We start from the raw sequence: 24252 nt of genomic DNA, 5'->3' as shown, positions 1-24252 counted from the left end.
GTTTTGGTTTTTGTTTATTGGAGGGGGGGAGGTTTGTCCCTCTAGAGCCCTTAGACCATCTTCTGTAAGACTAAGGTTGAGGTGGTATCATCCCTTACAGTATTAATGCCTTCAGTTTTTGAACAGTCAGATGAACTATCTTCCCTGCAAAATTACTAGAGTGGGCCTCTCTGTCCTAGAGTTCACCTTTGTTATTTATTCATAGAAGTGTTTTCCCTATTCCTCTCTCTAGTTCTCACTGCGTACTGCCTTAGATATAGAAAAGGTCTTTTTGTTACTCTCATTTAAAAGAACCTTTGAGGAATATATATTTTGTTGTTCAGCATCCTTCTCTGCATATAGTAAGTTGTTTCCCTAGTTTCACTTGATTTTTTTTTTTACTCCCTGACTCCTCTTTTCAGCTTGCTGTCATGTATTATTTGATTTTCAATCTTCAGATCCTACTTTTCTGCAATACCATACCCTATCCCAGATGGCAAAAAATATGTCCATTTGGAATAATTTTGTTGCTTTCTTCTTTGTTTGTTACCTTCACAAACTTTCTAGCACTGCTGTCCTTGTTCAGGATGAAAATTGATCAGGCATTTTATTCTTACCTAATTTTCAAGGTCTTCTTAAGATTTCCTTCTACACAAAGATCATAAATCTTCACAGGCAAGTAAAACACAGTCATTCAACTTTTTTGACTTCTTGTTTAAATAATGTGTCATGATAAGGTTTTGCTATCTTCCGCCTTTACTTCATTTTTGCCTCTCCTCTTTGTCATTCATAAGCCAAATATTAGTTTAAGATGCAGCTTCAGAGGCTCTGCAGGAGCCACCAGGAACTACTTGGAGTACGCAAGAGGGATTCTAGAGGACATTCGAGAAGGTGACCGTGTTATAGTTTTTTGCTGTAACACAAGAAGCTAACCAGTAATTCTAAGTGTTAAAAGGGGTCACGGCATACATGAATAATGGACATCTGATCTCCAGTCACAGAACATACGAACTGCAAACTGGAGATTTTGATATGCTAAAGGGGAATAGATCTGAACAGGGGAAGCATTATTTTCATTTACTGGATGGAACCCCATGATGTTATCTCAGTAATTAATTGCTGCACATGCCAACATGAAAACTTAAACTAGATAATATTTCAAAAGTAAAACTCTAAAAGGCAAACCTAGAAAAGAAAAAATAAATGTTTTCATAATAAATGTGCATAAAAACTTGAGGGGGGACATATAAATTAGTCTAAAAGAGGCTTTCAAGAAGTGGTCCTGGGGGAGATGAAGGATCTGCACTAAATCAAGTGTCAACCCCTTACCTCACTGCCTCAGGTCTTGCCACAAAGCACTGTGTGAATACCAAATGTAGTCATTTGTAGCTTCTCTTCCTCCTTTGCTAATTCATGTATCTGTTGCTCTTGCTCCTCTTTGAAAGAACAGTTATCAGTAAAAACCTGTTATCAAGTGTATTGTCTCCTGGCACCATATGCAGCCTGAGTCCTACCCGCTGGCAGATTCACAGACAGTTCCCAGCTACATGGTGCATGGTAGTATGTGACAGGGACTCTATCAATGGACAGCAGGATGAGATAGTCCTGGCTGGTTGCAGAAGGAGAGTTCACCTGTACACATGAGAAATGTACTATGCCACTTCCAGGAAAAGAGGTCAAAGTCTAAACAGCCTTATCTACTAGCACCGAGTAGCCTGTGCTCTTGACAAGGAAGCAATTACTTCCTCATCTCATTCTAAAATCACCTCGAGTTTCTCTACAAAGGTAAATTATGCAGGAAAACTTGGATTATTGACTGGAGACAACTTCATGACATTTCCTTCATGCAGATGAGCTATTCTTTCTTCTTTCCTTCAGCTGCTTGTTGGTCACATCAGAAAGCCTTGTACCAAAAACACTCTCACACTTGGAGTGGGCAATTTTTTAAACCCTTGTCCAACATAAGAGATGAAGGAAGCAGGACAAATAGTGGAAAATAAACATTTTCATGAATTCAGCTTCTCATTTGGATTCTGGTTTTTTGTTCCCTTTTCCACAGCATTCACATGTATGAGTTTGTATTTGCATAAATGCTGGGAATAAGGGCCCATACAAATACTCATTCATATGCAAACAAGGGTATTCACTCTTGTTCCAAAAGTGTTTGCCCTCTGTTTACAAGGCTTCAGTAGCAAAATCACAAAGCAGAAAAACATCGAATTCCAGCTGGTCAATGATACCCCATCAATAACACTCATTAGCTCAAAGAAAGTCAAAGGAAGCAGACAGAAACACACTGATGTTCACCATGTCTTGATAAAACTGTATACTGAGAATAAACATACACTAATCAGATTCTGCACGTATTATGCTTTAAAAAATGCTGCGTTTGCTGATAAGCTAGCTGTTTGATAAAAAGAGTCACATCTACCACAGTGGAGGAGGCCTTAAAACCCCGCTCTACTTCTTGCTGCCACATGGGTGGCCAGATTTCTGCTTCAGCATTTTGTCATTTGTTTCATTCTGATGCACAGAAGCCCAAAAATAAAAGAGAAACTCCCTAAAGGGATAGTTGGGATGCTCACTTGGGAATGGAAGAAGCAGCATACAGGTCACTGGCACTGACTTCTGTACAGCAAGTACTCAAACGTGCTTATCAATATTCCTAATAATTTACACCACTGACTTCTTCTATGACTGATAGACTTGGCTACTAAAACTGCTAAACTTCACACTTCCCCCTTTCCTTTCCGTTTGTTCAGTAAGTGCCTGCCAAATGCACTTACCCTAGGTACGTATGCAAGGTATGTACACAACGTTCAGACTCAAGCTTCTCTTCCAAACTGGGCCTTCTTGTAGCTTTCTGGTGTGTGTTGAGCATTGCTCTGCATTTCTGAAGCAAGCACTTATAAACAGGGGGCTATGTGGTACATGGGGGCCTCTCAGTCCTCCTTTCTCCCTCGCCCAGAATTCCCACCCTGGGGTTTGGGGTTGCATCAACACTTTGTGAAAATAGTTTTGGCTGAAAAAATCTCAACTATATTCATAGTTAAATCTAATACATATGTCCTTTTATATCTATATATATATAATACTATATACATATACATCATAAGGAGATATTTTATCCTTACCATCCTCACTCTTCAAGAGCAAAAGATCGACTATGAAGAAGTATGAGATAGCAATCTCCCAGCAATAAAATGGGAAACTCTGCGTACAAAATACATAAGTTGTTATGGATTTTACTCAAAGACTATGAAGGTAAAGCATTGTTCTGGGATGACTATCAATTATTTCAGATATGCCCTTCCTTTCACTTTCTTCCTCACAAAATGTTCTGGGAAAAGATAAGTCATTCTATTAGATAACACGTAAATTTTAAAACATCTTAAATAAATTCCTTCTCAAAGAAACAAAGAAATGCTGGCTCATATCTTGGCATCAGTTATGACAGTGTAAACATATTGACATGCATTTTACAGCCAAAATTTGTCTTTTGCATCTGTTGTCTACTAAGAAAAAAAAAAAAAAAAAAAAAGGAAAAATCACAATATGATCAATATTCATTCCGTATGCAGAGTGGAACCTTCCCAGATCTAAACCAAAGTTAAGTTTTTGAAAATCTCTTCACAAGAAATGCTCTGCTTCTTAGGAGCCCAAACCTGGGGCAGTGGCGGGGCTGAGGCCTGGCAGGCTGCACAGCAGCGAGCGCTTCTAAAGCCACCCATCCCTGGTGCTTCATCTGGACCAGGGTGCACCAGTACCCCCCCAGGAGCCCAGCCCTAAACCAACCCAGCTGGCCAGCAGAGTCAAGAGCCTGCTCCCCGACCTGTGTCAGAGTGCCAGGAAGGGTTCCTAAAACATCTGAAAATAGCCCAGGAAAAGACAGCAGTTTGCAACAAATATAATACCACAGCGTTCTTACACATGCAGACAACCAGTCAATCAAAGTGAGAAGGGGAAATTAAAGTAACAAGCATTCAGAACACAGTTGCAAAGGAAAACCATTTTGGTAACACATTTCAAAATGTACTGTGGGTTTTCTTCATAAAGTTGAACTCCTTTGACTAAATCAGAAGTTTTCAACTTTTTAAAATTATTTATTTTTTTCTTCCTTCTCCCACAAGACTTTCTGCTTACTGGAATTACCTTTGGTTGAGGTACACTCTTTTCTGACAGGTTGTTTTCTCATTTTCAGCAGATTTGCATGGGGGTAGGCTGCAGGGACAAACAGGAGATATACAAGTCTTCTATTCTGATATGTATTTTGATAGAGGTTTAATTTTGCATTCCCTTAACTTACAGTTTGTATTTACATTGAGTATAAGCTGTGTGAGGAAGCAATTGATTTACTAAACAGACTACATGCAGTACATACAAACTGACTCCTCTTTGCAAATAGGAAAGACTTTCTCAGTGCAACAGCTTGGTACAGAAGAGCATGCTGAGCTGAAAAGCAAATACAGCTATCTGATTAATTGATTCTGACCTCATAAATATTATGCTTTGGGGGCTCTAATGGAACTTCCTGAGGGTAAATTGCATGGTTCACCTCATTCATTTATATCTCTGGCTGACAGATGTACATTATGAAATGTCACTGAATATGCTGGCAATAAATGAGGTATAACATTAGCATCTTGGTTCTGTTTTCCTGAAGGAACACTTTTGTTAAATGAATCCCACACCAGTAAAAATATTATTTTTACCATGTTTACTTCTTCCTATTTTAATCAGTCTCTCAGAAACACATACTGGCCTTCCAACAACATAGAGCCCTACTAAATTAATAAAACAAGCTGCTCTTTTGTTGTGCATGTTTCCATTGTGAAGCTACATTGTTGGAGAATATTAGGCTGTGACAAGCATTTGATAGCATAGTAGTTGCACTAATGTTATGGTTATTATCTTTACTACCATACAGTGAAACACAGTTAATTATAATACAGTGGAGAAATTGCTCCCTTCCCCCACCCACACATAAATGAGACAATAAATTTGTTGTTGCAGTCAGCATATAGGGTCCCTTGACCCCTCTGCATGTATTTAGGCATTATTCCATTTTATTTTATTTTTTATTTCATTGCCATTTGAGACTGATAAAACTGCATATAGAAGTCTGGGGAATAACAGCAAATAACCATGACATGCAATTTAATGAAATGATATACTGTGGTGCATTGCAATAAAATTCTTAAGAATATATGCCACACTTCTGTAAGGTGTGCAAATTCCAATAAACCATTAATCCTTGCCATGAGCAGTCCATGACTGAAAAGGAAGCTTTGCCGAGGGATGGGGTGAGGGGAAAGAGAGGAGGAGAGGGAGGGAGGCTGAGGGAAGAAGAACAGAGCTACTGGCAAGTGCAGTATTTAGAGGAAATGAACCATTCTTTTGGGATTAAACCTACTTTTAACTATCCCCTTTCCTCCCGCTGTTAAGACGTAATTGTTACAAAGGACAGCACTGGAAAAACATGTATTGTACTTTATGTCTCACTAGTCACTGACAGCTATTACAGGCTTAGGAGTCCAAGTGAGGCTAAAAGATATTTCATTATATGCTGCTACCTCTAGGACAGCTTCTGAAGAGCTGCACAGCAGCTGGTTGCTGCACCTCTGCATGGAGAGCAGTACTAGGTGTAGCCTACATCTGTAGCTGTTTCCCAGACTCTGGCCACAGGCACATTCCCATCTAACCAACCTCTCTCAGCAAACTCCAACCCCCTATCTTCATTTTTCACAAGGGAAGCAAAGGAGGGAGGCCGATGGACTTAAGAAAATCAACCATTACAGGGTTTTGCTAAGGTTACAAATAGAGGTAGAAAATAAATCACAGAATTTGTGCCTGCTACTACATCACTGCATTTATTGATTTACTCTCAGGCACAGACTACAACTATGCTGTAAAGGGGCTGCAGAGACCTCTCTGCCTTTGCACAAAAGTGCACAGGTCAGCTGTCATTTCAGTCCTTATACTTTTCTTACTGAGTTATGCTTTCAAATGGGCTAGAATAGCACGTTAGATGCAAAGAACACCACCTAGTAATAAGAGCAGGAATTCAAGTAATTTCTTTTGTAGCATCACCTCTGCTGTACACTGTGAATGTTTCTGGGAGCTGCCAGGCTCTAGAGTTGGGCTCAAGGTGGCTACAAGGGGAAACCAGTGTCCTTAGCAGACAAGGATACCTGGATTCCAGGGACATGGATGCTATGAGTAAAGGTCCTACCTGCTACAGTGTAATTCACTTCACTTGGTCAAAGTCATGAGTCAGGCCCCATAAAAATCATCAGGTTTTTTTGGTTTTGTTTGGGGTATTTTTTGGTTGTTATCTAGAAAGGCAGCGGAGATGAGGGGAAGCAAGTTGTAAATTCTGTGACATTGCCATCCTGTTCAGGCTTTATATGTCTTGTCTTTATTCTGCTAACAATGACGTGACTCCTGGTTACAATGTCTGCATGTTAGGATGTTTGATAGCATAACTATCTATTAAAACAGAAGTGGAGATATGTCCAAGAACAGCAAATAGGATTTCTACTCTGGAAAACCTTTAGAAGGTATATATGCTTAGATGTTGACAATTAAACATGTAGATGTAAAAAGCAGAGACACAAGTAAGCAGTACAAGTATGGTGATACTGGGTAGGTTTCTTGCTTACATTTTTCCACCATTTAAGAATATTTGCCTCCTCTGCTTCTATCTTGCCCACAACTGAGAGAAACAAAACAAAGAAAACCGGCATAAATAAAACAAATGCAAGTGCTTTACTAGTCTCTGCCTAAGTACTATGTCAACCAGGCCTTGGCTGACAAGTCATTTGGATAAAACAAGAGAGCTACCCCACACTGCCTTATGAAAACGAACATCATCACATGCATGATTACCTAGCTAATAAACCAGAGTCACAACTATACAGTACCCAGTGCCATAAACCTAGCCCTGCCAAGGCATTACACCAGTCAGGGTCCTCTGAGGCTGCTCAGTACCTCCTGCTCACACTGGGCACAGACCTGGTATTGCCCTGCTCCAAATCTCCTGTACATTGTCAATCAAAGGTGTATTCATTAATTGCAGATTATTAATATGATGCCAAGTTGCACAATTCTAATCCTACTCAGTAGAGAGCAGCGAGGTGAGCAAATACATGCCAGTTACCTTGTCTCAATCATGTGGTGGAAAGCAGGTCACTAGCAGCAGAGGAGTCCACTTCAAAATTGTTGATCATATCACACTTGCACTTAATGTACAATGTCTAGACATTATTGACTGTATGTACAGATCATCCTTCCAGGGTAAGACGTTAGCTGTCTCAGAGACCTGAAGATAGATTGCTATAATCGAAGTCTACAGGGTTTTTTGTGTTTTTTTTGGTTTTGTTTGTTTTCTTTTGGTGGTGGCCTGCTTTTGCATTTAAAATTTCCCTGTGTGGTCTTGCAAACAATGCAGCTATATACAGCTCTCCAACACAACAGGAGGAAGAGGAGGAAAGGAGAAGGAGTCTTCAACCACCTGTGTGCACATTTCTCTGCTTTGTAACACATTGTAGTTGAAAGGAACAATTTATCTATACAGAGCACAATTTATTTTTCTTTAAAAATGCTCAGTATACTAGTTTTTCATTTTGATCACTAAATATCAACAGTAATTTAAGACAAGAATGTATCAATGTATCAGCATCCTTTCTCCTCACAGACTGGGTTTTCACTACGCAGACAACAGCAGATGTCTTTAACTCCATAGTTTTACATTTCTTACAACTTCTTCAGTCTTTTATTTTCACTACAAACCACACTTCTATAAAAGGCTCAGGCAAAATATAATATCATTAATTTTCCCTCCAGCAGCCCACTGTGCTCTAAGGGCACAACAGCCAAGGATACATTAAACTGCCTTAAAGCACAATATTTGTCAGTTTCCCTTGGCTTTCCCCAGAAGTCAGCTGCCTGGTCTCTCAGAAGGCAAGTCAAGCCCTGTGATAGCCAGTGCCTATTGTGGCACAGAAACACCCTCATTCATGGCATTTATTTGGCCAGCAGTGCTTAAGGAACTGAGGGCCACCAACGGTGTCACTCAGTGCTCTGTGGTGTTGTTGAGCGGCACAACAGACACATTCAAAGGCTTCTCTTTTTGCAAGTGACATTTCTATAAAAAACATTTCTGGGCTGCTCTTTACTTCTAAAAGACCTGAAATACATTGCAGTCTCCTTGCTTTTAAAGCCGGTATTCATACCGTCGTTACTCATTTCTTCTTTTATCCTAATGACCAAGTAAGAGGCACACTGTTGCCAGTATTTGTAATGCTGTCTCTCTCTGGTATTTGTGATTCTATAGCTGCTCAGATAAGGTCAGGAGCAGAATAACTTCAGGTTGGTTCAACATGCATATCTTTGGAGAGATGGCAAAGGAGAGCAGAAAAGAAATGAGACCAACTACATGTCAGAGGATGAAAGGAGAAAATAAAAGGAGATTGAGAATATAAATTGACAGTCTTGAATGCTCAGCAATAATGTTAGTAATGCTTTCCACACCAAACAGAATAGCATAACCAGGAGACCAGCAAGATGTGCAGAGCTTTCTTTAAAATTAGGAAAAGCATCCATGATGAAGAAACAGGCTATTTCTGAGATGACAAAAGAATGAATGCTTGTCAGACACCTATCAATTGTGTACACTTGTAGAGTCAGAGATTGTTTAGGCAAAGCCATCTTACAGAAACACAGAAAAAATAACAAAACTCAAACCAAAATTTTTGCAAGGAGGCACAATTTTTCTCCCCTCTCTGACATTCATATTCCCTTAAAGAACTAAAAAGTGCCATTCCTTCAAGCCACTCACCTTTCCCAAATGAAACCACATTGTTTGACACCAAATATTCTCAAGCATAAGAAGGCCATGATGAGGGGTGGGGGAAGACAACATAAGAAAAAAGCGAAACAAGAAGATTTAAAACAATATAAGAGCTTCTTCTGTAGTTGTGAAACAGATCATGAGCTCCAGTTCTCCAAAGAGAAGCAAGAGAGTTTTGCTCCCAAAGTGCAGAGGAGGGAGGGAGGGAGAGAGGAAGGAAGGAAAAGAAAGATGGCCACATATGCCGAGTGGGAAAGAAGGTATCATGTCATTCACACGGTAAACCAAATAGCTGATGGAAAAGAACTAAGTTGCTTGTGTTAAAGTTCATGAATATAAGTGCCCAGGCAAGCCACAAGACACAGGCAAGTCAACTTGCTTTCTGAAACATAAGCCAAAACAGCTGAAAAAGTGTTTGCTATAATGGTAAAGAAAGAGATGGAGAAAACCCATGAACACTGCTCATCTTTCCAGAGACAGGAGCCAGCTTCCAACTTCAGAATAGAACCTCTAATTAGAAAACCATTGAAAAAGTAAAGTCAGGTCCTGCCTTTGATTTCCTTATTTCAATTTATTATATCATATCTGCAAGGGAATTAAAAGAAGAGAGGCAAATACTGCAAAGGAGATTTGCATAAGTTACACTGAAGCAAAGATGCATGCTGGTCTTCAAAGTGGCAACTGTCAACGGTTCCTTCTTCCTTTCCCACTCACTTTTTTTTTTGTAATGCTTTTTTTCCCCTTAATGATCATCTCCCCTGCCTCTCTGCAGAGTTGCATGGGAAAATGCTGCCATCCAGTGGTATTCCCAGTGCCAGCTGGACTGGGAGCTGTGGAAGTCCAGAGAGCAGGGCCTTCATCTGCCCAGAGCAGAGAGAAGAGGCAGCAAAGGGAATTCAGGAGCTGGAGTTCAAAGACCTGCTGTCACCCCGCTTTTCACTGCCAGATATGATTTTCTCAAATCAAGGATATGGTGATTCCAAGCATCCTGCAAAGCGCACTGATTATTCATTAGCTGAATCAAATTTTTTCACTGGCAAACAGACCCTCTGTAACTTACACATTTGAAAAGTGCTGGGGGTTTTTCTGTTTGTTTGGGGTTTTTTGTTTGGTTGCTGTTATTCTTGTTTATTTGTTTGTTTTTCCCTAGAAGTAGCCCAAATAGGTAATTTAAAAAAAATGTAATCAGACAGATGAAAGTGTTAAAACATCTGTAATTTTGAATGGATAGAACTAGGAGTTTTTCCTCATTTAGAGTTCAGTGCCCAAAAATCCCCAGTTTCCCAGATTGAAAGAAATGTAGTCTGCTTCCACGTTATAGCAGAGTCAGGATTGTGGTGGTTTTTTGTGTTGGTGTTTCTTTGGGGGCGGGGTTTCTTTTTTGGTTGGTTGGTTGGTTGGTTTTTAATATCCCTAAGAGCATTTAACATTATTCAGTAACTTTTCAGAGAGAAACATCCACAACTATAAGTTCCAATTTGAAGTAATTCCTTTTAGTTTTCAGAATCCATTAAGGCTTTGGGGAGCTTTCTATCACTTCGATAAAAGCTTGAAAATGTCTGTTCCAGGTCAAGAACTGTGCATGTCAACAAGCAGTTTCATAGCTAATGTTGCTGTTGTTGAAAAGGGAAGACAGGAAGGACTAGAGCAAAAACAATCCTCTTAAACAAGCACATACACTCACAGAGAAGGTCAGCAATGGACAAAATTAAGAAAAGGGTTGTTGTTTATTTACTTATGGTAAAGGGATCTGCCATAACACCACCCCTTAAAAACACATATTGCAAAACTAATCCACCAAGTTGTATAAGAAAAATTGGCATGAGTTTGTGGACCTTTGTTTGGACTGTGTCTTTAGCAGTGTGTGCTAATAAATTGCATTCAGGTTGTGCAGCTTGAGTTTATGCTGCTTTCTTGCTCCATGAATCTCCTTGACCATGGAGATCAGCATGGATTTGGCCCAGTTATTCAGCCATCAGAATTTTAAGCATCATCACCTGCTTCCAGAGGTAGGCATGCAGCTCCTTCCATGCCTTCTGCACTCAGGATGTGGATTTTGAACCCTTTTCACAGCACTCGTCGATGCCCACCATCCTGTCCTATGGCACATCCCATGGAAGATGCGGCCTTCTCTCCTTCAGGATGCAGCGATCTGGCAGGAACAAAACCAGTCTTTTATTTTGGATACAACCATTTATACCCATTTTCCCCAATTTACAAAATCTACCAGTATTTTCAACCTTTTAATCATTTTGCAAACAGAGAGCATAATTGCCCATTGCACATCCCTAGTCCTAGACTAAGTCTTACACTAATGAACAACAGTCTCACCGAAGGAAGCAAAAGGGGTGCCTGGGATCATCCACAACATTCTCCAACATGAGTGGAGAGCCAGACTGGGGGCTGGCTGGGCCTCTCTTGGGCTGTCACCTATAGGACAAAACACCAAGTCTGAGTATTTCCAGGCCATGTCCAGATTCCACATCTATCCCCACATGCACCCAAGAAAGACAGTTAATAGATCACAAAACTCCTCGTCTCAGTGTAAACATGTAACTTGGTCTCAGTTTCATGTTCTTCATTCCCAGTATAAACCATTTTCAGTAGTCCCACTAACTTATGGGAATCTTTATATGTATCAAAGTAACAGCTCTTTGAAGCCTGTTTCTCTTTCTGAAGGTTCAATACATTCAAAGCCTATATAAATAGTTCAATTTCAAATTAACCAAGTTATCAATCAAAAGACTTATCCTTAGAGACCAGTCAATACAGTTGGATACAGAACCTACAGAGGCATGTCCACAATATGTGGTAAAAGAATGTATATTGCACACATGCCAATGCTAACAGGAGGCTGCAGCTCCCACTAGCCTTCTTGGTTAAATCTACTGCTGCGTATCCCCTGTTTACACAAAGAGTCTCTATGCTGTTTTATCCTCACAAAATATTTTCTCTGCTTGTCAACAATTGGCTCCACTGGTTAGATATTTTGCAGAATCTTTTATCACTCCTGTTTACTGTGTGCTTACTCTATGATTTGACTAGACATGGCTTTACATTTCCCAGAGGCTATGTTTGGTATGTTTTAAAAGGATGAAGAATTATCAAAACATGAGAAGACTCTGTTTTGGACTTGTCCAAAGCCACTGAAATCCAAGGAAAGTTCAGGAAAAGACAGATTCACATTTCACAGGAAACGTTTTTCCCCACCTATTTTTTACACATGTTGTATGAATCAGTTTCTGCTAATTTTGCAAGAGTCAGAACACCAAGACTGTTAAGCCATTCCGCATACCCTATCTGGCTTGCAAAGGGTCATCTCTTTTGATGGTTGTCATTAAGCTCATTACTGCACAATTTAATCATAGATGCTTAAACAAAACACTAGAAGCAAAATCTCACAATCAACATGTCTAAATGTATTACATAATAGCTTAGTAGAATGGAAGCTTCCAATTTCCCGTCAATAGGAGCGAGTAAATTATTTTCTTGAGTAGCCTAATTGCTATGAAATATCTCAACCAAAACCTCTTCTAAACTCCATCTATCAGTCGTTTACCACACGCGTCCTTGTCAGAAGAAATATCCACTTATCTGCTCCATTTAGAATAATGAGACTAATGGGTTTATAATTTTTATTTAACAAAATCCCTTACAAAAAGTAATGAAGCAAAAGCAACTGTTGCATCAAGAAAAAGCTACTGCCATGTTGATGCATTTCAACAGTTGTAATTTTGCTTCCAAAATTTGTGATGTGGACATAAAAAAAATCAACAAGGGAGAAAAAAGTAGCCATTTATCTCATTCAAAAGATGAAAAACTCCTCCAGTCCTATAGGCATTTTCTGTTGAGAGTAAATAAATAAACTCTAGAAGAAAGAGTAGATTCATCTTAATCTCTCTTAATGATGACCAAAAAAAAGATAAAAGGCAAGAAAGAAAGATGGAAAGAAAACCCAATCAAGAGGCACTAGGAACCTTACCTTGTTGAGCTGTTTCTTAACCTTGTTTCAGTCAAATGAGTCAGGTTTACTGAGACTGTTTCAAACTCTGGGTTTCTGCTAACATGGCTTGCTTGGACTGCAGTGGGATTAGGCAAGGCTAAGCACAGCCACCGAGTCAACAAAACAGAGGGGGAGGTAGCATATGGAAAACAAGCATGGTGTATTTCTGGCAGCAACAGCTTCTACAGTCAACATAATTGGAAGATGACATGTCCACAGCTTTAGGTGGTAACCAATGTCTTTCACTGGACAATACAGCAAGCCAAACCACAAAGCACATGTTATGGTGTTTCCAGCTGCCACCAAAACCCAACAAACAAAAGTTACCACCAATGAGAAAGTACACACATGCCCTCCCACGGGATAGCCCATCTGTGGGATTTACATTGTCAGTAGTGGGAATTTCACATTTTAGACAAAGTCCCAAACAGATGGTTCAGCATTATGCAGTCTTTCACTGCTGGTGTTAGAAGGCTGCAGTTAGAGGTGGGCTCACACCTCTCTGGAAGGCTTTTATTGAGCTGCTTGAAAACATGCAAAGGTAAATCAGCATGCAACTGCTAAACTACTGCCATAGATAAAACATACCATTTCACAAATAGGTAGGACTCCTGTCACATGTAGCAGTGCTCAGCACTCACACACCTTCAACAAATGCTTCTGCTTGCCTCTCACCTTCCAGTTCATAGCACTTCACTCAGTATTCATGTCATTTCCAAGCACTTTGAAAACTTTAATGATTTTTTTAAAAATAAATAAATTGAACTAGCATAATATAATGAAGACAAAGTTTAGGGGATTATTTTACCCAGGGCTGCAGACAATAAATAAATACACTACAAGGTTAACATGTAGTTAAGCCGAAGACTCAAAAAGCACTTCAGTATTTAAGACAGTACCACAGGGACAACACAGTGAATCCACCAGTAGCCACTGTTACACTTAATAGCACATTTATCTTGGATTCCCTATATTTCAAAATTCTCACTAATCACCTAGAATCCTGCTCTGAACCTTCATCAGTCTATTGTGCTGACTCTCTCATACTGGTTATTTGCTTCAAGAGATACCACGGTAAGGAGGTGTCTTGTTTCAGTCACTGCCTTCAGGTCTTCCATTTTATTACCTACGTGAACTACCTCAAACATCAAGACAGTCTGCAAAGTTCCTCACACACATACACACATACTCATTGGCTGCTTATTCCCAGCAAGCATCTTTAAGACAGACAGCCTTTTGAGCTCACATAATAGAGAAGACTATCTTAAAAATGTAAACTGAGTCACAGTATTTCTCACAAAACATCCCCAGGGACAGTGCAGGACTTATGAGAAAAAATTTTTAGGGAGTAAAGAAAACACATGTACTTAAAGATAGAAAATAGACACCTCCCCACCCCACTCCACACCGAAAAAAAAAAAAAAAAAAAAAAAAAAAAAAAAAAAAAATCACCTCAACTAAAAGAAACAGATAAAGAAATCTTGAACTCCAAGTCATAATAGACTATGCCAAACAGCATTAATGGGTTTGGGGATGTGTTCCTTCTCCAAATCACAGAGCAGACATAGTAGACCATATAAGGAACAGAAATAACTCTGAAAGTGGAGTGGGGAGAAAATACCAATGAGTTGTTATTATATACTGGTCCAGTTCATACACTCTTTTCAACACACCCAGCAATAATCTCTATTGGAAACAAGATAGTCTGCTAGATGGACATTTGGTCTTAACAATACTACAATTTTCCTATTCTGAATTCCTTTTCCCTCATATATATAAGCTCTTTGTAGATTATTAAAAAGGAAGATGTTTGAGATTCCACACTATAGGAATGAAAGACATTTTTAGAAGAGAAAAAACTACAAAGAATTACAATTTTTTTTTTCTTGTCTTTGTATTTTTTACAGAGTTAGACAATTTCACTGCATGCTGATAAGGCTCTACTACAGGATGCAAATCTCTGAGGAATTGTTCAGAAGAGACAGCACTCAATAAAGATTCCTGTATTTGAAAAGTTGCAACTATTAAGTCCCATGTGAGAAATCAGCTTGACAGATTTGATCACTTTTGGCTTATCCCTGAGCCAATGCCTGGCTAGTTTGAACACCAAACAGTGTAGCTTACACTGACATAAATTGTTCAATAGAAATGGCCAGAGAAAGGAAACCCCTTCCAATGAAAAAGGTAGCACTTACAGTAGGTGTTTGATCCCAATCTCAGGATGAAAGAATGTTAAGAACAGATGTTGATATGTTTCTGGTTTCTTTGATAAGATGACATTTTTAACAGATAAGGAAGGGATTTTTTTTTGTCTTGGATTGCCACCAACACTGATACAGTCAAAACACTTCTGAAAATACTTTATTTCTGTAGAGGTAGTGTTTTCCTATCAAAAATTAATGTGGTTGAAAACATACATGTCCTTCGTTGACAATATGCCTACTCAATAAATTCAGGAATGAAACAATATATCCATTTCTTATGTATAAGCCTCTGTGCGGTGGTTATGGTTTTGATTTTCAAATTGTTCTCTCCCTGTTGCAAAAGTTAGATTTTCCCATTATGGAGAAAACCTGCCTCACAGAATTATGTAAATAGGGATTAAGTTTCAACCATAAGCAGTAATTTGATATGGTAAAAAAAAGGACTAAAATATGAAAAAAAAAAAAAAAAAATGATAGCCTATCCCTATACATTCTAGTGCACATCTGCTTCACAATTGCTTTGCAGGAATGCTGGGAGTCTGTCTACAAACAATTCACATGGAAAAACATTCTAAAAATACCTTAATCTGTTTGCAATTTATTTCAACTGCTATTGTTACCAAGAGTTTGTTTAATGGAATGGGATAAGTGTACAATTTGGAAACAAGTATTATTATCTGAATGTTACTGAAAGTGTCTCAATCACTGGCTATTTGAAGGAAAGACAGTAAAGAAAGACACACAAACAGGGTTTACAGTTTCCAGCCCATTCCTGCCCTTACCCTCCACCCCTACAGAAAGTCCTTGCCTACTCTGGCTGACGATGCCACAGCCCATTTGAAGAGCTTACAGCTTTGAAAATTAAAACACAGTCTAAGCTTTCTCTAAAAGTCTTTCTTCCTGTCCCTGTGAATTCACCTCAGGTTAGCAAAAGCCATAAACATAAAGGTCCCTTTTTTGCTGCAAGAACAATGAATCTCATGGGGAGAGTAGAATCATGGGATTGTGTATTTTCCAGGCTTTCTCAATCTAAAACTTGGATGATTAACTTCCTACATTGTTGCTCACAATGACTTTCCCAAATTCCCATGTAATGACTAATTTTGTCATGTTTAGAGCCATAGAAATAATCAATGTTTAGCAGTTATGTTTTTAAAATGCGTTATCTAGGACAAATAGAAACCAGATTTAAATGGAAACAAGAACATATATTGAACTGTACTCAGCTGAATCACAGAATCACAGAATGTTAGGAATGTTAGATCATCTAGTCCAATCCCCCTGCTGGAGCAGGAACACTTAGATGAGGCTACGCAGGAAGGTGTCCAGGTGGGTTTTGAATGTCTCCAGAGTAGGAGACTCCACAACGCCCCTGGGCAGCCTATTCCAGTGTTCTGATACCCTTACTGAGAATAAGTTTCTTCTCATATTTAAGTGGAACCTCTCGTATTCCAATTTGAACCCATTACCCCTTGTCCTATCATTGTTTGTCACCGAGAAGAGCCTGGCTTCCTTCTCATGACACTCACCTTTTATATATTTATAAACATTAATGAGGTCACCCCTCAGTCTCCCCCAAGCTAAAGAGACCCAGCTCACTCAGCTTTTCCTCATAAGGGAGGTGCTCCACTCCCTTAATCATCTTTGTTGCCCTATGCTGGACTCTCTCCAGCAGTTCCCTGTCCTTCTTGAACTGAAGGGCCCAGAACTGGACACAATATTCCAGATGTGCTCTCACCAAGACAGAGTAGAGGGGGAGGAGAACCTCTCTCGACCTACTAACCACCCCCCTTCTAATACACCCCAGGATGCCATTGGCCTTCCTGGCCACAAGGGCACAGTGCTGGCTCATGGTCATCCTGCTGTCCACCAGGACCCCCAGGTCCCTTTTCCCTACATTGTTCTCTAATAGGTCATTCCCCAACTTATACTGGAACCTGGGGTTGTTCCTACCCAGATGCAAGACTCTACACTTTCCCTTGTTATATTTCATTAAATTCATTAAATGAATGCCAGACTTTAGTTAAAATGATGCAGAGCTTTGTTAAATGCAAGGAAGACGTAAAAGGTCTTAGAAGTGAACAGAGTTGTATTTAGTAATTGAAAAAATATTATTGCAATAAATTAAATAGAGAAGGACCTTCATGAAAATAGTAAAGCTTATACCTTAGAGCCTAGATGCAAAATTAATTGGAGATATGGGAATTTCACTTTTATCTCTAGTCAGTCACATCTATCTTCTCAACAGCAAACATAATAATCTTGCTTATGAAGTGGATTTATATTCTTCATGATTTTTCTTAATCCACCTGTATATCTGTATATTTGTATAAACAAACAGTGACTATTGTCTCTTCTCTTGCTTGAGACTGTTTCTACACATGCATGACATTGCTCCTCAGTTACTCACCACCTGGAGTTTAAAACAATGCACTACTACTTCAAAGCTGGTGGAAAGGAGGTTATTATCTCCTTTAAGAAAATTCAGAGCAACCTCTCTGAAACCTATACTGATAAGTCCCTTCAAGTCAAGGCAGGAGGGAGGGGAGAGGTAAGAGCAGGGGGAAGGAAATCCCAAACTTGTCAACTGTGGATTTGATCTGAATTTGAGAAAATTAAGTAGACTCAAAAAATAACCTGTTTCTCAGACACTCACACAGTGTTTGTTAAGAAAAAAAATACTAGTTTGCTACTGGGATTTTGGCATAGGGTAACCCGCACCTGGGGAATTAAACCTGTCAAAGGGGGTGGTCAGTCGCTGTCCACATAGCAATGGGAGTCTGTTGCAAGGATCCTTGTCTTCACCTAGGGCAGGTGAGACTCCACAAACTGATTCTGCAGATTCCTTCTACCCAGCTGGCCCATGGCCCTATGTGACCTCTCCAGTACATGCATGATCCATTGCTATTATCTCAAATTGCATACAGAATACCCCCGATCATCTTACCTACATACAAAACACTCTACTACATGACTATTTCTGCATCTGTAGGAACAGTTTCTACTGACAGTGTACAGGAATCTTTTCTATGCATGATTTGACGTGTTTTGCAGTAGAAACCACCTGGGTGTCCCTGAGACCACCAGCTTCTCCAGTCAGCATGTTGAGCGTTGTATTTAAGTAAATGAACTAGTCTAAGTAAAGGAAAATCTGCCTAGAGAAAATCTTTCAGAACAGTGAAATTTCCACATGGACAGCTCCTGCATTAAATGCTTGGTCAAATATTACTCCAGATGTCAGTCAAATACTTTCCTGTGAAGATGTCTAGGAGTTCATTCAATCACTGAGTTTCAAATCAGGTCAGTATCCAAAACCATTCCATCATCTCATCTGTGCAGATGACAAGCCAGGGGATTCCTGGACCACCCAGGCTGTTAACAACTTTAGTGCAGGTGTGCATGCAAGCACTGCCCTGTTTCCCAGCCAGAATGACAACAGAATAAACTTGATATTTTAATTTATAATCTGAGTCCCATAGCCCTTGCCACAAAACAATTCCAGACTTTAGACAACTACAGTTAAACCCATTTCTTACACAGCTGCCCTGCTTTCCAGATAATTCGTCCACTCCATCATAAATCACTGTGGTTCTTGTCCACAGATTCAGCATCTCAAATGTTTGCAACATCATTTTACAAAGGGGAAGCAGGAAGCAGGACCCTGTGTTACAAAATAGAAAAATTGCTCTAACATCTTGATGGGTTACAGGCTTGTGTTGAAATCACCACATGAGATTCTTTATAGCTAAGCTCTCCCAGATATAAAGTTGTACTAAGCAGAGCATAGAGCACTGGGAAAAAAAAAAAAAAAAAAAAAAGTCAAAATCCTGCCCTGGTATGTAAATTTCAATGTGTTCATGTTGCAAAATTCTGCCTAACATGAAGGCAACAGTCCTCAGAATGGCTATGGATAAGAATATCATCTCAGCCTGCACTGGATTTTGTGGGCAACAACAAGCTGAGAAAAATATGTCTCATGTTTATGAATGGTTGATATTTAAAGGAAAGACAACATATGGCAATTCTTGTTTCAGGATTAGAACATTAAAACAGGTTACAGTAACACCTACAATGTCCAACTGCTAACATGACTCAGAACAGACATAAGACAAAGCAAGACAATGGAGTTGGTCCTGACTGCTTTTTCCAATATCTACATGTAAATGTACTGGAAAGGTCAATAAGAGTCTACATTTGGATTTCACTTATCCTGTTATTCCAATTTCAGCTCATGAAATAGACTGAAGCAGATTTGTGAAACATACATTTAAAGCATGGGAGAGACCTGGTTAGGCACTCAGACACCTGGATAATTTAAAATTAGTTCTGTCAAAGTTGATAGCTCCCTATATCAGCTACTGAGAGGCAAGTACTTGCATCTCATTTGCACCTGTATGAATTGGAGTGATTGCTACTTCACTGATGGTTAAATGTTCCAATAGTGGAGTGTCTCTAAAAACCTAAGAATCCATTAAGCCTTTGGAAACCAGGTGGTTTTTATCCATAGCTGTCAACATACCATTCTTCTAGTGTAAGAAAAGTTTGAATTCTAAATGTTTCCTCCAGGCAGTATTTTCCACATCACAGAGGGTCAGCAAAAGAAAAACAACCGCACCAAAATCAATACAGAACCTGAGATTAATAGGCATCAGGATGGCAAAAGATGAAGATACTCTGTTTTGTCATAAATTAACAGAAAAATAATCTTCCCAGACTAATTGTCATCTTTGTTTTTCTTCAGCTCTATCTACTGCATACAATACAAAAAACAACCCCAGGCTGCTGGTACCAAATTGGAGTTGTTCTGTCTAGAGACTGAAGTGTGTGATGACTGCACCAGAAGAAACCTGGCAGGCCTTCCTTTTGACTGGCAGCAGCAAATTTATATCCCATGTTAGGCACTGGGCATAGATTATTCAAGATTCCTTTCATTCTCTACAAGCAAGGTTACACAATAATCAGATTTTCTAGACAGAGATTTATTTGCCAAACATTTGAACTTCTATGTAATGCTTTCAGTAACAACTTGGCAATCTGTGTCCTTCTATTCTGTTCCATTTTTCTGAAGTCATATGATTCGACTCCACCACCTTTGATCCTTACGTTGGATTTGGCCTGCTATCCACTAACAGAGTTGCTCGTATTCCCAGCAAAGAAAATTATTTCTTCTGACTGCTCGCAGCAACTGAAGTTCCTGTCTGATGCACATATCTGGGTACTTAAAAGAAGTAGTAAGCAAGAGAGACTTTTGCAGAGCAATGGAGTTTAAGTGTCTTCCAGCTCCCCTGCCAAGGGCACACAAGATCTGCTCTCAACATTGCTGTGTTGTGGGATTTGGGGTATTTTGTACTGATATGAATCTGAGGGATTGTTCGTTTAAATAAAACACTGCAATTGGCCATGGTTCATTCAGTCTTGTTGGCATCCTGTCTGGGAAAAAAATGTATTTCAGGTTGAAAAAATTGTTCAGTTTCCCTTAAGAGGACAGTTGACATTTTTTCTACTCCATTAATTTCTTCCAGCACTCTTTTTTGCAGCATCAGTTCCCAAGATTTTTTTCTACCACAATCCACACTGCAGTGAAGAGTGGGCCATGCTCTTTTTCAGGCATATATGCTTGTGACAAAAGATTTCCCTTTTCTGCAGAAAGCTTTTGTGAGGCTTTTTGCTTTTGATTACAAACTTGTGGAAATCTTCACTTCACAACCCAGATCATTTCCCAGATACCTAAGCTAACCGATACTCACTACAATAAATTGTCACAATTTATGTAAACAGTACAAGCATTATGTGCAGTTTATGATGGTCCTGTCAGGGCACAGACATTTTCAATCAAGGCATAACCTATTTTATCTTACTGTTATCAATACTATGGGAAAAAAAAAGCCACTTGTCTCTTTCTGAATAAGTATTGACTGCAGGAAAACCTTGTAATTTTTAACGTACACAGAGGCTAAGTTACTAACCATTCACTCCTGTTTTGCTCCCCATAAACAGACTGACTGCAAAAGCAGCACACCCTTCTCACTGCCGCAGTACTTACACAATCAGGACTGGCATGAATTGTACTTGATGGTTAATCATACTTTGTACATGTTGTACATCTCTCTTTTTGATACTTCTAGGCATATTTATCTCAGCTTGCAATTTACTCATGTCAGGCTGTAACCCAGCAGCAGATAGTCTGCCTCTTCAAAGCATTATTTTTCTTCCAGAGAACTAGCAATTTTCCTCATTTAGCTTTTATCCAAACTCAAAATTCTGAGTTATCTAAAGCCTCTATATGGACCTATTATGTCCTTATTTTCGCAATTTTTCCCTCTACCTCCTCTCCCACGGTTTCTTCTCTCACTGTTAGCAATGTACATGCTGCTGTGCCCTCCCAGGCACCTGACTCCGTGCTCCAGAGATCTGTGCAATACTGAACGTGTGGAGCATCTGATATACAGTGATAATTTTTCCATGCCAGCCTTGTCAAAGGTACCTTAGATGCAAATCATTATCAAGCTTTAGCTGTTGGGAACATGTGAGGCACTTGCCTTTCCAATCTAACAGGCAACTGACTTTTTTTACATTACTTTCTCTTCTTGAGAGCCCAGATAATGTGTCCTCTCTCTTCTTACCTGTTTTATTTTGTTTTTGTACACAACCTGCCTCTTTTTCACCATCTGGTAAGCAAGTCAGATAGCCCAATTAGTTGGTTACAGGAAAAGACCTTAGCAACAAAGACAGTCATCCAAATTCCATCTACATTTGGTGGAAGAAAATAAACGCTATGCAGACCCTGTTTTTCGACTTCACTTGGGTAGAAAAATATCACAAATAGGGTTTTATCTGGTAGCAGCATATTGCAAACAAAAGGAACAGTTCAGACAGAGAAGTTTGATCTTGAACCTCTGTTTGATTAATCAGATTTTATGGTTGAATTGATTTAATACGTCTTCTCTAGAAGACTCTACACAGCCCTTTTCACCTTCCACCAAAGTGTTATAGAAAGTAAAAGCCACAGCTATCAAATGAATATGATATAACTGCTTCAGCTAGTACAGAAGATGGCAAATACTCAGAGAAATGGAAAAGCCCCCAAGTATGACCCAAGCCACCCCACTGCTCTGAGGGAGCATCCAGTATATACAGAAAATATCTATGTGACCTGATCCTGAATTTTTTCAGTGAAGCATCCTCCAAACAGTCCCCAAGTAGCCTTTTTCAGTGTTTTACCAGGCTAACAAGTAGATAGGTTTTTCTATTACTATTAGAACTAAATCAAACTGTACTCTTTGCTAGTCTATAAAATAAATTAAACTAGTTTCTCCCTCTCATAGGCAGAAAAAACTAGTATTGCATCTCAATATTCTCTGTAAGTTGGACAGTCTATTACAGAAACAGCTAAGGACCTGTTACCTAACAAGCCCCATTCTCTTTTCATCTTTCCTCTCAGGCCAGGTTTCTAAACATCCTACTGTTCTTGTTAGCTTTTCCTCATTTACCACATTAGAACAAACCATTGTGAAATTATTAAAAAATAAGAAGATTTACATTCAGAGCATGCTGCAATTAGTCTTTGCAACAAAGCACTGAAAGATGTTTGCAGTAGCAAGAGTCTGGGTTCAGGCTTCAGAAGGCCCTCTTCAAAAGTCATCTTGCTTGAGGTATCTACATTAAGCAACACTTCCATACTCAATTGCCTCCATCTCAAGTGCTGTTTCTCAGTAAGAAGCATGCTACTTTGTGGATTCATAACAAGAAGCATACCCACCATCATCAATAATAACTGCAATACCTGATCCACAGTAGTTCTGCCACTTGTGCTTCCTTTAGTTTCTTCACTTGCAGGTGCAAATGCCGACATGTCTACTTTCCTTTCCCCATCCCTGCAGCACACCTCGTGGTCAGCAGAACACAGAGCAATAGCTTATGAAGGATCCTTTCCAATCTCTAAGGATAAAAGGCAAGCTGAGAGAAGAAATGAGAGACTGTACAAAAATATCAGACAGCAGGTAGCTCCCAGGATAGTTAGGGAGTGCAGTCCATCATCATCTTTCTATCATAACCCAGGATAAGACCACTCATTGCAATAAGATTTGGCACTTTGCCCAGCTTGTGGTAATTCCAGCAAGGTCATGACCAGTCTGTCTATTCAGGCCCACCAGTCCTTTCTTGTTATTGATGACCCAAGCAGGTATCTGACAGGTCACAATCAGCCAAGCAGAAGCAGCTCTCTTTTTCTGAGGCAGAGAACACATGCAGAACACAGCTCTTTGACACTCTCCAGAACATCCTATCTTAATATCTTAATACCAGAAGTGTAAGATAGAGTTACTAATGTCCTCTCTCTCTCTCTCCCTCTCCCCACACCTCAGGGACAAGTCCTGCAGAGTTTGACAAGGAGGTAACTAATCACCTTCTATAGAAATGAAAGATTTCTGAAGATGTTATCCCTATCATCACAACATAAATTTGGATAACTCCACTGAAGACAATAAAGTTCCACCGGGATAAAAGCAATAGACGATCTTCAAAGAATTTTATGCAAAATTCATTCCTTTTACAAGATCTTTGGAGCCACTTCACAGAAGAGATAAAATCCTCTGTTCAGTTAAAAGGATGGTTACAAAATAACATTTCATAAAGGTTTCCCAGTGAATATTTTAAAACCTTTCCATTAGTACAGAATTATAATATTGTCTCGGGAAAGCACTTTGTTCATGCAATGGTACAGCACGTATACAATGCCTCTTTGTCTGAGCTATTACAGTACACAGAGGTAGTTAGAGAAGGAATCCATTTTAGAGCGGATATGCACCACTTCAAAATAATGAAGGTAATAAACGTTGTAACTACAGACATTTCTTCCAAATCCAACAAGACACTCATTTAACTTAAAAAAATAGAAATTTAAAACCTATTGTGACAGATAAAATCCCCACCCCTCCACCCCACCCCAAAGTGCCAGAAACTGCCAGACCAAAAGACTACTATGCCCCCTGGTCAACAGACAGGGCCTCTGACCAATGAAATGCCTTGGTTGAGAGAAGTTTCTGGACCAGTACCATAAATGACCACAGCTCAGATTCAACTAGGGTATAAATGGAGCCTGTTGGAGACCAACATTGAGTTGGTTTTCCTCAGAGCAGTTGATCTGCAGTTGAAGAGTCGCCTCCTTAGACTTGCCATCTGACTTGCGTTGCGTTCCACAAGAACTGAGAAACCAA

At 39.4% G+C, this 24252-nt stretch overlaps 1 long non-coding RNA gene across 1 annotated transcript; it reads right to left on the bottom strand.

Annotated features, from left to right (window-relative positions):
- Positions 1-10352: 10352 nt before the first annotated feature.
- On the bottom strand, positions 10353-23355 carry LOC135578841 (uncharacterized). The gene is made up of 3 exons (XR_010470978.1): positions 22821-23355; positions 11162-11260; positions 10353-10982 (listed from the first exon to the last, which is right to left on the bottom strand). It is a non-coding gene; the product is annotated as an uncharacterized LOC135578841 (long non-coding RNA).
- Between the last annotated feature and the right edge of the window lie 897 nt (positions 23356-24252).

The sequence above is a fragment of the Columba livia genome, chromosome 2, assembly GCF_036013475.1.
Source record: "Columba livia isolate bColLiv1 breed racing homer chromosome 2, bColLiv1.pat.W.v2, whole genome shotgun sequence".
Classification (NCBI taxonomy): Eukaryota; Metazoa; Chordata; class Aves; order Columbiformes; family Columbidae; genus Columba; species Columba livia.
The sequence above is the reverse complement of the archived record's forward strand: the minus strand, read 5'-3'. Positions and strand labels throughout refer to the sequence as shown.